Source organism: Xenopus laevis, chromosome 4S, assembly GCF_017654675.1.
Source record: "Xenopus laevis strain J_2021 chromosome 4S, Xenopus_laevis_v10.1, whole genome shotgun sequence".
In the NCBI taxonomy this organism is placed as follows: Eukaryota; Metazoa; Chordata; class Amphibia; order Anura; family Pipidae; genus Xenopus; species Xenopus laevis.
The window spans coordinates 103355540-103372105 of NC_054378.1; the positions used below are offsets into that span (position 1 = coordinate 103355540).

General features: G+C 40.2%; 1 protein-coding gene across 2 annotated transcripts in view; it reads left to right on the forward strand.

Annotated features, from left to right (window-relative positions):
- The first annotated feature begins 4587 nt into the window (after positions 1–4587).
- Positions 4588–16566, forward strand: part of ecm2.1.S (extracellular matrix protein 2, female organ and adipocyte specific, gene 1 S homeolog) — a 31795-nt gene continuing 19816 nt past the window's right edge. Inside the window, exon 1 of one of the 2 annotated variants that reach the window (XM_018261284.2) lies at positions 4588–4737. The gene's annotated coding sequence lies outside the window, so the exon portion shown is untranslated. Of the gene's footprint in view, positions 4738–11601; positions 11688–16566 lie in introns of those variants that run through there. The other variant, XM_041561670.1, reaches the window with a different exon arrangement.

Here is a 16566-nt window from a genome sequence, read left to right on the forward strand (position 1 = left end):
TCATTACAAACATAACTCATAGGTAGTGCTGGACCATGTCCATAAAACCACATATATTAAAAACACATACAGGGGCGCTCTGCCAATGAGGCGAGTTGAGGCACTTGCCTCAGGCGGCAGCGCCCCCCTGGTTGCCACTCAAAAATGCCGCTCCTGGTAACTAAGAGGCGAATTTCCGGTTTTAAACTCGGAAATTCGGCTCTTCTAGTGCAGAGAGCGCAATTATCATTTTCTGCTTGATAATTTGCAACGACCCCTAAGTTTAGCTTCACAACAGCTGCTCAGAGCCCACTGAGCATGTGAGTGTCACAGACACTTTCCAAGATGGTGACCCCCTGTGACAAGTTTGAAGTCCTGGATCATTGCTGCTATTGACAAGCTGAAACTTTAGGCTGGTGCAGTTCAGTATATAAAATATGGCATTTTTAGCAATATTCTTTTTTAGGCTTTAGTTCTCCTTTAAGAGTAGTTCCCCTAAATGGGATTCCAATTAGCAAGCAAATGTCCCTGTACCTAATTAATGATGGTGTATGTGTGCTTCTTGACAGTTCCAAAAATATTACATTTGAGGTTAAGTAAGAATTCAGCAAATACAGTTGTTATAAAGAAATTTAGACACAGAGAATTTTTCATTGGCCACTCTGTGATTAACTCAATATTTTACAAACCTTTCCAAACCATAAACTGTTAAAGCTATGATTATTATTCTGGAGAAAGCAGTGTCTTATTTCTTATACATGGTTATATCATCCAGGTTTTCAGTAACAGCCCTTATGTTATGAAATGTGTTTAAATAGTGAAAATGAATATGTGTATGGTAACACATATGTTGTTAAGATTACAGAAAGCGTGAGTGATGGTGGGCAGTCAGTTTTATTTTTACAGTTCTTGCCATAGGAACTCATGATGTAAATGTAAAAGACTGTTTTTTATTTAAAATGTGGTCACTAAAATATGTTGAATAATGGAATTTTTCTGCTGCACAGAACAGAAATATTGATTCCACAGAAATGTCGCTGCTGCCTTGATCATGTGATTGGAATGGTGGACAGTCATTGGGTCAAATTTACTTACCTCCGAAATGGCGCCAGCGACGGCTTCACTGACATCGCAACACTTTGCCAGGCGTAAATTCTGCAGGATAACGCTAATTTACGAAAAATCCGAAGTTGCGTCCAGGGCGCCGAGTGCTTGCGAAGTTGCGGTAGCGTTACTGTGGCAAGCAAAGCAAAGTTATACTAGTGTTGGCTAATTTGCACACGGCGGGAAGTTAAAGTTCAATGGACGTATATTTTGCAGCCAATACATTACACTACACAAGCAAAGGCCAAGAAGATTTTTTTCCACCCCCTCTTATATTGGGAAATCCTATGATGTTTTGCATGCACATTATAACCTGTGCCCAGAAGGCAGTGTTCAAAGAGCAAAGCTTAAAATACAGCAGTGTCTTTAAGGAGAACTAAAGCCTAACTAAAGAAGTAGGTAGAAATGTTGTACATTAGGTGTTCTGCTTTTGTACCAGCCCAAGGCAACCACATTCCGTTATAAGTAAAGATCTGTGTCTCCAAAGATGCCCCAGTAGCTCCCCATCTTCTTTTCTGCTGATTCACTGCACATGCTCTGTGCTGCTGTCACTTACTGAGCTTAGGGACCCACTCACAATATACAGTATACATAGAATATAAACGTCACAATATAAGGCTGATTAGTAATTAATACAGATAATTACTACATGGAAGCACAGAAACCAGTGCAATTAGCATCAGAATTTAATAATCAGCCCTGTTGCATCAGCTTATATTACAGGCCAACCTCATTTTCTGCTTGATAATTAGTGACGACCCCTAAGCTTAGCTTCTCAACAGCTGCTCAGAGCCCACTGAGCATGTGAGAGTCACAGACACTTTCCAAGATGGTGACCCCCTGTGACAAGTTTGAAGTCCTGGATCATTGCTGCTATTGACAAGCTGAAACTTTAGGTCTGGTGCAATAAGTTCAGTATATAAAATATAGGGATGCACTGAATCCACTATTTTGGATTCAGCCGAACCCCCGAAAAATTCGGCTGAATACCGAACCGAATTTACCTCGGAGTTTCCTGTCCTGTATAAAAACACTCGCCCTTCGGCCTCGTGTTTTTGTATGGTCATGAAACTCCTTGGTAACTTATAATATCCTTATATTTTACAAAAGGGGGTACTTTATTCACTATATATCAATCTCCCTCTGTATTTTTCATTGAAGCCGTAACTGTTAGTGCAAGTAACTTTTTGGAAACCCTCAATACAGAGAAATATAAAATAGTAATTGTCCAGAGAAGGGCAAACAGGGTTGTTTATGGTTTAAATAAAAATGTATAGCAGGAAGATATCAAGACCTTAATATGTACAAGATGAAACAAATGGATAAAAGCGGTGATAGAAAAACCAGAAGAAAATGAATGGAGTTCAGGAGGTTTTCATGCTCAGAAAGCCTAATTAAATACATGGAATAGACTTCCTACAGATATCACAGGGTCTAATTCTGAAAAGGGTTTCAAATATGCATTTGAGGAACAGAAAACACTTTTTAAAATACAATATTTAAAAAGCAAAGGTTAAGCATTTAATAAGGCTGAAGCAGGGCTGGAACTAGGGGTAGGCAGAAGAGGCAGCTGACTAGGGTGCAATGATAGGGGGCATATTATTATTATTATTATTCATACCCCTAGTCTGTGTTCGCACCCCTCAGTCTTACTCCCCTTCCTTCCCTCTGTCTCTCACCCCTCTTTCTCTCACCCCTCCCCTCCATCGCCCACCCCTAGGGCACTGACCGGCCTGGCCTGGCCCTCTGCTAAAGGAAAACAATTGTATCTGTTAAACAGCTTGTGGTACCATAAGAGACGCAGTCAAAGCAGAAAAAGAAAAGCCATAAGTATCTTTATTGCCTTTTATTCTCCACTTACTTTCCCCATGTTTATACATGTCTAAAAGCTGAAACACAGAATACAGACTTGTGTGCTATTTATGGGGCAGATTTACTAAAGGGTGAAGTGACGAACACTGGTGACGATTCGCCATTGTTACTGCTTTCAGGGACTTTGCCGGTTTACTAACAAGCAAAGACGTCACTTTGCTAGCGAAGGAGATAGACGCTAGTTGTGATTCGTTCTCTAACGCCAGGCGATCAAGTACTAGGATCAAGTAATAGGTACTGTTTTATTTTTATTACAGAGAAAAAGGAAATCATTTTAATGGAGATGGCCTTCCCGTAATTCAGAGCTTTCTGGATAACTGCATTCTAGATAATGGATCCTATACCTGTAATATAAAGTACTGCTGTATTCATTTATAGATCCATGTTTTGAATATTTGCTCAAGAGAATTATTGTACCTGGAGAACCAAAATCTTTTTTTTTTTTTTATTATTATAATTATTTGACAACCGACATGCAATTACTTCAGTTTCCCAAAGCCATCATGTCCAGTGACTGTGTTGTCATTCTATTATCTATTATTATCTTTTATAATGGTCCTGTCCATCAGGGTGTTTTATGCCACACATAATTTGCCAGCTCCGCATGTCTCTTCAAATGTAATTAAATGTCTGACAACTCTCTTTCTTCAATAAGCTGTCTAATTTGTGAGTTCTTTGTCTGAGACTTGTCAGTGATTCAGTTAAAACTGTGGCTTGCCCAGACCTATAAAATTACTCATCTAGCAAAACAAAAATATGGTATCCAGGCAATCACAAAGGCATATAAGATATATATCCACTGAGCCTGGAGGAAAGGAGATTCCACCATCAGAAATATTTCTTAGAGGTCAAGTCAACTTAATAATATACTGACTGGTGTGGAGTGATTTGGTAGCATTAAATGGTGACCTGTTTTTCTGTGTTTCCACTTTGTGTACAGCAGCAGTTCTACTTGAACTGCCTTGGCTTGGTGCCATTTTGGCACAATTATTTGGGGTCCGGGCCGGAACTACTGGTTCATTGTATTGTCACTTCTATAACAATTATGATAGTCTTTAAATAGTAGCCTAGGAGTTTTCATATTTTTTCTTGATAGTAGTCTTGCAATGACTTCTTCCCTTGTAAATTGACTGGAGAGGTGTTGTATCAACGCTTTTACTTGCTAGAGAACACTGTAACTATAATTAAATTCTATATTTCCAAATACAGTAGGTACTTCTAAAAGACAACAAATAACATATCAGCCAACATATAGAAATCCTGGCTATTTAAGGTTTGATAACTGAAAATTATATATGCTAATGTTCCTTTCCATTGCTTATGAGACAAACAAAGTAAAGACTTCAAAGAGAGTTTTACAAAATCTGCCTAACAACAAAAAAAACAAACAAAAAAACTTAGCTCAGATAGGTGTCAGTTACCATTCTTTTCCCTGATTGCCAAAATAGTGGCTAGTAGCATAGACTGTTTTATGTTCATTTCACAAAATCTTTTTTTCCCTAAAGTGCTTGTGTAGAACTTGGGCCTGTTGATTCATTCTCACTACTGGTCCCACAGGCTATTAATTAGGGAAAGCTTTGTTGTCATGCTGACGGCTATGTTTTGGGTTCCCTCTCTATCTGAAACTCCAGAACTGCTGCCTGGAAAAATATGTAGTGAAACTGTTTCTGCTTCCAGACGCTGAGACATGTGAAGTTGATAAAGAACCAGAGCTACTAAATCCCAAGCAAGTCAGCAGAAGCTTCGCAGAGGAGTTTGCCTGAGTGCAGATTGCGACTAATGGTAAAGTACAAAGTCCATTGTCCCTCTAATTCCCACTGAAACCTGTTAACTCTTAGCCAGAAAAGTCTGTGTTTGTAGGGAAAACAGATACAGCGAGCTTTACTGCTGCGCATATTTCAGAGAGTAAGAAAGCAGTTTCAGGATTTCTATATTAACTAATCTTTGGACCAGGTGGCAACACCGTTTTACCATTTAAAAATAATTGTAAAATTGACAGTTTGGCAGTGGTGCAGGAAAGTGGAAAGTCAAAGAAAGAAGCCCTCCAGCACAGATACAAAAAGAGTAACCATGCCATTTACTAGGTTGTTTAACACAAGTGTTAAAGCACTGAAGGAAACAAAGGTGTGCCCCTTAATTTTCATACTAAAAGCACTTGTGTCCTGATATCCAGCACTAACTGCAGAGTGTAACCCCTGCCTACTTAAAGGAAAACTATACCCCCAAACAATGTAGGTCTCTATAAAAAGATATTGCATAAAACAGCTCATATGTAAAATCCTGCTTCATGTAAATAAACCATTTTCATAATAATATACTTTTCTAGTAGTATGTGCCATTGGGTAATCATAAATAGAAAATTGCCATTTTAAAAAATAAGGGCCGCCTGGGATCGTAGGATTCACTGTACTGTATGTTAGGTCACATGTGCCAATTAACAGACAGAGTTCTGTCTTTTTCTTCCACACTTCTTCCTGTTACAGTTAGAGTTGTAGTATTTCTGGTCAGGTGATCTCTGAGGCAGCACACAGACCATCACGAAATGGTGGCTCAAGGCAAGAGATGTAAAAGGGCAAGATTTACTTAAATATATATTTCAGTTTGGTAAGATTCTTTAATATGCCACTTAATATGATATAAACTATCTGTTGCTTAAGTGTTCATTTTGGGGGTATAGTTTTCCTTTAAGTTGTGCGTAGGGTTGCCATGTGGCCGGTATTTTACCTGCCTGGCCGGTAAAAATGATGGTTGATTCCAATGTTATTAATAGGGAAAAAAGATAAATATATAGGAAGGCCGGTATTTTTTTCCAGTAAAGGTGGCAACCCTAGTTGTGCGTCTGAATGATGAGAATATTAGGGAATAGCTAAGGGAGATGCCTACGTGCCTCTGGCCCATCTCATTGAAGAAAAGGTCAGCAGCACACTGGAAATTTGAATAAGTGTGAGGTTTATTGAAAAAAACATCCAAAAATAGAGCAACGTTTCGGGCCACCCGGGCCCTTTATCAAGCCTAGTGTTACAATCCCAAAATGGCTTGCATGGCCAAAATCAGATGATACCCAGGTGTGAATATTTAAAATCTTCTCTGCTGCATGGTGGAGAAGAAAGGCCCTGGATTATAATTCAATTTAAACTGCACAATTGTGTATTAAAAATAATGAGAAGATGTTATATAAAGAGTCCCACTACAATCGTAGTGTTGTGTTATTCATTAACCCATGAAGGTGAAGATAGCTCATAAAAAGTCAGTTATGTAAAATTCATTTATGGTAAGGCCACACGAGGAGATTCGGGGAGATTTTGTCGCCTGGCGACTAATCGCCTCGTCTGTTGAGCGACTATCTCCCCGAACTGCCTCAAAGTTTTTCCCCATAGGCTAGAATGAAAAGTCGCCTGCGCTAATGCACACGCGGCGATGCGTTTTCAAAGTTGCCTCAGTGACAAAATCTCCCCGAATCTCCTTGTGTGGACTAGCCCTTAGAAGTGCGCACCATACATCTTATCACCTATCTCATGTTGAATTATCAGTGGTCAAAAATGTGAAGAATAAAAATTAAAAAAAGTAAAAATAAAAGTAAAAAAAGGACCAATTGCAAGAATATTCAAAAAATTTTTTTGAAGATTTTGAGGGAATTTAGGACAAAACTTTTACTACAAAAAAAATGGATTGAACATTTTTTTGCTTTAAGCAAGAGGTCACATGGTTAAATGTACGTGATAATATTCTCTGAAAATCTACATGCGCATCTTGAAATTCTCTTGAAAAAAGTTTTGACATTTTTTTTTTTTGAAAAAGTGTTTTTACTGGAGACTCTCACACGACTCATTCCGCATACAGCACTCAGCACATTCCTGTGACACATATTGTCATGCTGGAATTGATGCCGGCACTTAGGGTGTTTGATACTGATAACCTTTAAATGGAAAAAAAGAAAAATGGAAAAATATTTAGGGGCTGATTCACTAACTTCGAGTGAAGGATTCGAAGTGTTTTTTGGGCTACTTCGACCATCGAATGGGCTAGTTCGACCTTCGACTACGACTTCGAATCGAAGGATTTGAAGTAAAAATCGTTCGACTATTCGACCATTCGATAGTTGAAGTACTGTCTCTTTAAAAAAAACTTCGACCCCCTAGTTCGCCACATAAAACCTACTGAACTCAATGTTAGCCTATGGGGAAGGTCCCCATAGGCTTTCCTAAGTTTTTTTGATCGAAGGATATTCCTTCGATCGTTGGATTAAAATAATTCGAATCGTTCGATTCGAAGGATTTAATCGTTCGATTGTAGGAATAATCCTTCGATCGTACTATCTGCGCTAAATCCTTCGACTTCGATATTCGAAGTCGAAGGATTTTAATTCCCAGTCGAATATCGAGGGTTAATTAACCCTCGATATTCGACACCTAGTGAATCGGCCCCTTAGTGTTATACAATCACAAGTTCATATTCACAAGTTTATACTCAAAAACACAATATACACAGGATCAGGTAACCTACCCAAAAATGAACATGGCAGGTGTATACTCCCTGTAAAATAGAGCCAAAATGGGCCAAAATTGGCCAAAATGGGCCAAATAGTGTCCAATCTTTGAATCCACATCATCTCAAGTCTGTTTCCTACCCTTCTTGGCCCCTTCTTGCAGGGACGGGTAATGCCGTTATACCCCTACGGATCGTTGATTTGTGTTTGGAAATACGATCACGGATCTTTTGAGTAGTCTCCCCCACATAATTTAAGCCACATGGGCACTTGAGCAAGTACACTACAAATGTTGACTCACATGTGTACTAATTTTTTTATCATATATTTTCTGCCTGAATGGGGTAGGAAAAAACAGTTACCCTTTATGGCACAATTGCATTGTGTACAGTGTAAACAAGAAAAAGTTCCAAATTTGGGATTTTGTAAGAATCTTTGTTAAGGACCTTTTTTAGTTCCAATGTCAGTTTTTACCAGCTGATCTTTCAGACTTTTGCCTTGTTTGTATGATAATAAGGGTACTTCTTGGAAAGCTGCCACGTCTGGATGGCATGACTGCAAAATATGCCAATGCCTGCGGATGATGTTACCTACTCGTCTGCTGGCTGTAGTATAACTACTCACAAAAGACAACCTGTCTCCCTTCTTGCCATCTCTTTTGGCAGGCGTGTGTAGTTCGTTCCTACTTTTTTTCTGTACTTTTTCCAGATTATTTCTGAATACCTCGTCTGATAACCCCTTTGTTTGAATCTTTCGGTCATTACACATGCACCCCCTTGGAATTCTACCTCATCGCTTACAATACGTTTTAGCCTTGTAAATTGTGTCAGGGGTTGTGACGCTTTAAAAAAGCTATTGTAATGTAGGAGATTATTCCTGTTTCTTTCCTAAACAAATTCGAGTCTAATTTGAGGACATTCCTAATAATTCGGCCATCCAAAAAAATTGAGAGTCACCCTATCGGATACACATGTAAAACTCAATGTCGTCTCAATGCTATTGAGAAAATTGTGGAATTCACCCAAGCTTTCAAATGTACCATCCCAAATGATCAACAACTGATGTTGATAGCGTTGGTACGGCATAGTGGTACAATGGGTGCTTATATATCATGGTCTCCTCAAGATAAGCCATAAATAAATTGGCGTAGGTTGGAGCGACATTACTGCCCATGGCAGTCCCCTTTTGCTGTATATAAAAAGAATCCTCAAATAGGAAATAATTCTGATGGAGTACAATCTCCAATAAATCTAGCAAGAAGGCTTTTTGTGACATAGTGTACTCTGTGATGTCCAAATGATATTGAATAGCATTAAGACCAGCCTCGTGCGAAATAGATGTGAATAAGATGGCTACATCAAAGCTCACCAGAAGTATTTCATGGTTGAGGAGAGTCATATTGTTAAGTATGTTAAGGAGACATGTATTTTTTACATAAGATTTAGTGTTCTGTACCAATGGTTGTTCCACTACATCCAGTGGGCTCAGCACCGAGTCTGTTCCCGCAACTATAGGGCGTCCTGGGGGCTTCTCTATATCGATATTTATCTTAGGTAAAGTGTATAGCACAGGGGTGAGTGGATCATCTTTAATCAAATAATTTTTAAGATCCTCATCAATAATATCATCCTCAACGGCTTTAAACACTCTGGGCCTCCGGCCCATCCCATGTGAATACATTGCTGCAAAAAGAGAGGGCGCTGTATTCATGAGGGAGCACAGGTCTCTGAACATAGACATTGCAGGAATTGAAAGACGTACAAGGCAGAGAGGAAAGTACAAAATAACTAATGGCAAGGTTTCCACAGTGAATCAGATTTATATGTTTTTCCTCCAGGCTTAAACAGAGAGGGTTGTCTAACATATTGGCACCCCCAGTGAATCAGGTTCTCCTTGTTCTTTAAAATTGATCGGTAGAAATAAAAATGTTATTGCCGCATAACTCCATAACTTTTCAGCATACATATAAAGCTATGGGATGCCTTATCTAAAAACTCTGAATTATAGGAAGGCCTTCTCCATAGAGTCCACTTTAAGCAAATAATTATAATTTTGAAAAATGATTTCCTTTTCTCTGTAATAATAACACAGTGGCTTGTACTTGATGGTAACTAAGCTGTGTGAATCAATGTCGGTGACAAAACAATCTTATTGGGTTATTTCATATTTAAAAGCTTATTTTTCAGCAGACTTAGAGGGTTCTTTATTAAAACTTGATTTTTGTTCTAGTCGAGGTTTTTTTAATGAAAAAATAAAATTTTTAGAATTTTTTTTTTTCAAGATGAATTATGCCCCAAAGCTGCTAAAAGTCTGAATCAAAAAATACTGTCAAGTTCATGTAAAAGACAATGGCAGCTGTCCATTTATCCATTTGAAATTATTTCATTATCCATTTTGGGCGTTTCGGGGGTGTTTGATGCTGCTTTTTGCTCGAAAACTAGATATATTCAAGGTTTTAAAAATGGATACAATTGTATGATTCTAATTAAACCTTGAATTGAACCTTGAACGAAAAATAAAATTCTTTTTCAATCCAATTTTTTCAATGAGAAATTTTAGTAAATTAGCCAAATTCATGGATGGGAGTTCGTTTCTGGTAAAATATGAGAAAAAAAAACGAGTTTTAGTAAATAACCCCTTAATGTAGGATGATCCAAATTACAGAAAGATCCCTTAGACCAGGGGTCCCCAACCTTTTTTTACCCATGAGCCATATTGAAATGTAAAAGGAGTTGGGGAGCAACACAGGCATGAAAAAGTCCATTGCAGTGCCAAATAAGGGCTGTGATTGGCCATTTGGTCCCCTATGTGGACTGTCAGCCTACAGGAGGCTCTATTTGGCAGTATTCTTAGTTTTTATGCAATTAAAAGTTGATTCCAAGCCCGAAAGCCCAGAATTCAGAAATAAGCACCTGCTTTGAGGCAACTGAGAGCAACATCCAAGGGGTTGGAGAGCAACATGTTGCTCACGAGCTACTGGTTGGGGATCTTATATGGAATCCCCCCAGACCCCAAGCATTTTAATAATAAATCTATGCCCAGGGCCGGATTTACATATTGGGCACCGCTAGGCCCACTGACGTTTGTCACTCCCGGGACCAGAGCAATGGGAAATTTAAAAAGTATTTTATCTCCTGCGCTTCCCTAGTATTTCTGAACCAACGTGGGTGTTGTTAGGCAGCATTCCGCCCCCTAAAAACCTGCTGCCCTAGGCCCGGGCCTTGATGGCCTTTCCACAAATCCGGGCCTGCAGGCTTTGACTGTACATACATGTTTTGACTATGTACAATATATAGTGAATAAAGTACCCCCTCTTGTAAATTATAAGGATATTATAAGTTACCGAGGAGTTCCATGACCATATAAAAACACGAGGCCGAAGGCCGAGTGTTTTTATACAGGTCATGAAACTCCGAGGTAACTTCTAATATCCTCATATTTTGCAACTGGGGCTACTTTATTTATTATAATACACAAGTTTCAGTGAGTCATTTGACAGAAATGACATCAGAACTCACCGTTTATAACTGGTGACATCAGAACTCACCGTTTATAACTGATGACATCAGAACTCACCGTTTATAAGGATATAATTTACAAGATATTCATGGCTTTTGTGTATTATAGAGATATATGAATATGCAATCAGCCAGCACACACTGGAATATACATATCAGCATCACAGTTCAAATAAAACTAGATATTTAGCCCTCTTAAATCAATTTCCTGTAAAACCTTCCAGTTTTTTGTGCTTTTTGTTTTTGTCTCATAAAAATAAATTTTGACTGCACTTCAAATGTGAAACTGAATGAAAGCACCTGGAAGCTGTTAAGCAACGGAATATTGAGGTAGAAGTGGATTAACAACAAATGTAAGCAGAGGCCTCTAGTAATGAAGCCGTCCCTTTGTTGCTGATACAAGCACATCATTCTGACTCCTTCCCAGCTGTGCCCTGTCAGCCAAAGGACCCAAAGTATTGTGCTGCTTTTCCCCTCTGACAGTCAATGGAATAAGCTTTCTTAACAATTCTATTGGCTGCTTTATCTTGGCCAATTTGCAACTGTAAACCCTCAGGGATAGAAAACCACATCCCTTTGCTTTTTTTTCCCTTTCCTAACATGTTAGAACAGTGTTTAAAAAGTTATGTGCTTTTTAATGTTATAAATATATAAATATATAACATTCATTTTTCCTTTCGCTTTTCAACGGAAGGCTATTGCAGAATCTAACTAGGTTTAATTTCCAGGTAAACACGCTTTTAGTTCTTAATCTTTTACTTAATGTCACGCTCTACTTTTTTTGGCTTGTTATTCTACTGCATTGTTTGCTTAAAAAGGCAAGTCAACCCCAAAATAAAAATGACCTAATACAAGAAAACATGATTCGCAGCAACTTTCCAAATATACATTTATTAAAAACTGTAATTTGACTAGGAAGGGGCTAGGTCTGGGGGTAGAAGACCTGCGAACTGACACGAAAGGTAGATATGTAATCCTAAAGTGCCTGTTGTTGAATCAATGCCTAATAATCATCAATGTGTATGTCCCTCCCCCGTTCACTGTACTCCTTCTCGATGAGATACTAATGCATGTTGCTAATTTGGGGCAATTCCCGACTGTATGGTTAGGGGATTTCAATGCAGTCCCTGATTCTTCCATGGACAGGCTCAGGCCTTTAGCCCAGGATTCCTCAAGTTTTCCAAACTGGATAGCAGGTGCGGGACTACTTGATGCATGGAGGTGCAAACACCCCAACGTTAAGCAGTACTCCTGCTTCACTGTTGCAACCTCAGCATTATCCCGCATTGACCTTGCCCTAGTTAATCAAGAGGCACTCCGCCTTATTATGACTGTAGATTTCCTACCCCGGGTGTGTTCTGATCACGCACCCCTACAATTATCCCTCCAACTCCCCGGCCCTGAGCAGACTTCCCCTTGGCGTTTGGCCCCAAAATGGGTTCACAACCTTAGTGTACTTGAGAGTTTCCAGCCCCAGCTGAAAGAATTTTGGGAATTGAATGCTGGTACTGCGGCAGCAGAAACAGTTTGGGACTCATGTAAAGCATGGACTAGGGGTGCTTATATTTCACTCATTAAGGGGGAGCGTACTAGAATAGAAGGGGACATAGAGAGGGCCAAGACGGACCTGTCGGAAGCCGAGTACAACTTGACGCTGGGTGATAGCCCCTCACACAGACAAGCCTTAGCAGCAGCGCAAAGATCTATAGACCTTTTGCTTACCGAGAAATACTCCCAGTTTGAAGTGAATAGGCGGGCTGCCTGGTATGATAGAGGGGATAAGAGCGGTAAATTGCTGGCGCTATTAGCGAAGGACCCCATGCAGCTGACAGTCATACCTAGATTGATTGCACCCTCCGGGGAGGAGCTCTTAGACGCTAAAGCAATAGCGAATGCCTTTGGGATTTTTTATAGAGATTTATATCAATCAGGTTGCTATGACAGGGCCACTTTGGAAGAATTTTTGGAACTGACACCCTTCCCCAAAACTAACTGGTGCGCAAATGGATTCCTTAGTTTCCCCTATTTCGGCCGACGAGATTAAAGACGCAATAACTAATTTCCCTAATAATAAAGCCCCCGGCCCGGACGGAATTCCAATAGAGTGGTACAAGGCGAATGCTACTCTGTTGGCCCCTATCCTGGCCTCACTTTTTAATGATTGTGCTGAGTCTGGCAGTATCCCGCTCTCCTGTTCTCTAGCAACAATAACTGTGATCTTAAAACAGGGCAGACCCAGCCACTTGTGTGACTCATATCGTCCCATTTCGTTGCTGAACGCAGACATTAAGATATTTGCCAAGGTCCTGGCTACCAGGCTTAAAGGGGTAATAGAACATCTGATTTGCCCGGATCAGACGGGCTTCATGCCAGGTAGAGCGACAGATATCAATATTAGGCGTCTGTATACAAATATTCAAGCCAACCATGACAATGGGGGCGAGAGGGTTGTGGTCTCATTAGACACGGCCAAGGCCTTTGATACTGTCCAGTGGCCTTATCTGTGGGAGGTCCTGGCCCGCTTTGGTCTGGGTGACAGATTTGTCATGTGGATAAAAGCTCTGTATAAATCCCCGACAGGGCAGGTAAAAGTCAACAACTACCTCTCGGACCCGTTTGAGCTTCATCGAGGCACAAGACAGGGCTGCCCTCTTTCCCCCCTTTTGTTCGCGTTAGCGATAGAACCACTGGCCATTCGGATTCGCAGAGATCCGGGCATAGTGGGTCTTAGATTAGGTCAGCTGGAGGAGAAGGTGTCCTTGTATGCCGATGATATGCTGGTATACCTGGCAGATCCGGGGGCCTCGCTAACTAGGCTCCTGCAAGTGGTTGACCAGTTCGGTGTTCACTCTGGGCTTAGGGTAAATTGGGAGAAATCTACAATATTTCCAATAGATCAGATACCTCCCCTGGCTCGAACTCCTTCCCCACTGCAATGGACTTGCTCCTTTAAGTACCTAGGTGTGATTATTCATAGAGACCCCAAAGAATACATATCTAACAACTTAGACCCTGTCTTACAAGAGTACCGCAGGAAAACCACCACCTGGGCCAACCTTCCGCTTTCCCTAGTGGGAAGGGCGAACCTTGTTAAGATGGTATTCCTGCCTAAATTCTTGTATAAGCTTCATAATGCCCCAGCATATATACCCCAAAGCTGGTTTAAACAACTGGACAAAATCACCAGCTCCTTTCTCTGGGAGAATCGAGCCCCCCGCATCAGTTTGACAACCCTCCAGGCCCCTGTATCAGGGGGAGGCCTGGCGTTGCCAAATTTTTTACTCTATTACCACGCCTCACAACTGGTTTATGCCCACTGGTGGCTGACGTTTGATTTGAATAATCATGCCCTTTTGGCGGAAGCGGCATGTGCCACCTCACTTGAGGCTCTGGCAAATCATTTGTACAGAGGAGGGAACTCTGTTTTTCCTCAGACTTCATCTATGACCCCAGTGATGAAAATTTTTAATCTATATATTAAGCACATGTACCCCCACCAAGACACCTGGTCACCTGGCACCCCCTTATGGGAAAATCCCAACCTCCAGCACTTTAGGGGGCTTCCCGATTCTGGGCTTTGGGCGTCTCTGGGAATCAAATACTTGACCCAAATTGTAGAGAGAGGGCAGCTTAAACCCTTCCAGACCTTGAGAACAGAGCACCAGCTCCCTACTAATATGATATTTCGCTATCTGCAATTGAGTCATGCCTTCCAGGCCCAGTTTCGGGTTCGTCCTTTAAACTTAAACCAATGCTCGTTGGAACGATACCTCAGGCAGCCAGGGCTGCAAAAAGCCATATCTTGGTTTTATGCTATTTTACAGAAATCCTTGGGCTCACATATAGACCGTTTACGCCTAAAATGGGAAGTGGATATCCCAGGTCTGGATGAGGAGGCCTGGACGGGTGTCATAGAGCAGATTCCAGAACTTTTCATGTCTAATAGGGATAGACTGATACAGTTAAAATTTTTCAACAGGGTGTATCTTACTCCCCAACGGCTTGCCAAGATCTACCCGGGAACGCCAGACACCTGCTACAAATGTGGGGTAGAGGTTGGTACTCTCTTCCATGTGTTTTGGGAATGCCCTAGGATTCAAGGTTACTGGGGGAGAGTACTAGATTTTATTCAGTCTAGTTTTGACTTACCGAATATTCGCTCCCCGGAGCTATGCCTAATGGGTCACACTGAACCACTTACTTTCCCCCAGTGCCAGAGATTGTTTTATTTGCAATTACTTTATTATGCTAAGAAAGCCATCTTGTTGACTTGGAAGGATACTTCCCCTCCCTCTTTAAGTCGATGGAAACGACTGATAAACGAAATTCTCCCCCTGCAGAAGGCAGTGTATTTGGCTAGAGGGTGCCCGGAAAAATTCCTAAAGATATGGGGCCCTTGGCTTGAGTTGCCTGACACTGCTACTCACTCATTTCAAGCATTGACTTAGGCATGGTGATATTGCTCCTCTTGAAGCTAATGCATGTATATTGTTTTGTAGTACCTACTATGTAACCTTTGGTAGACAATTGTAAGACTCTCTTTTCTTCTGTACTTTGTATGTCTTTTTGAAAAAAGTTAATAAAAACAAATTTAAAAAAAAAAAAACTGTAATTTGTCCAAACAGTTGCCATTGAAAGCAACATTTGCTTTACTTTTTTAAACAATGTTGCAAAAATCTTAGTTTTTCCAGCAAAGACGGGTCTGTTAGTTGTCAGCTTGTCTTACATTGTATCTGATCCATCGGGCACAGAATAGAAAGGGACAGACACTGCCTTCAATAGCAATACTTATACAAATAACTTAACAACCATAGAGAATATATGATGAATGTATATTGCAAAGTTGCTTAGAATTATGTTTTTATTATTTTAGGCAATTTTTTTTTGGTTGACATTCCTTTACTATTAAAAAACAATACAATGTATTAATTATATCAGTGGTTCAGGTTTATTTCTAGGTTGACCTGTAGCTGAAATCTGCTGATGGAGAAACGCCCTTTGCCATCTGTCAGGTGGATGATTTGTGACATTTTTCTAGGGAAAAGCAAAGACGCCTGTGTTATAATGATGATAATACAATCTGCTTTACCAGATTTTATATACCACATTCAATTATCTTTCCAGTATACTGTCCAGTCTAAACTGACCTCAATAGCTGACACTGCATTAATCTCTACCCGCTGACCACTTCTATCTGATTTTCTATTGGTTACAACAAAACGATGCCATCAGCTAAATACATTTAAATGTTTTATCTGTACTAGTATGAACATTGTGAATAATGGTGCTAACGCTTTAGCGGGGCAGCTTGGCCAATTGAAACTATACAGGGGAGTGGATTTCAAAAGACGATCTTGCAATTGGGCCTTTTTTAATCTGCCGATGCATCATGTTGGTGGTACAGATGAAAAAGAGTTGGTATAATACAGACAAATACAAGAGGTCCTCTGCACTCAACCTATTACAGGTATGGGACCTGTTATCCAGAATGCTCAGGACTTGGGGTTTTCCATAATTTTGATATCCATACCTTAAAAAATATTTTAATATTAATTAAACCCAATAGGATTGTTTGGCCTCCAATAAGGATTAATTGTATCTTAACTG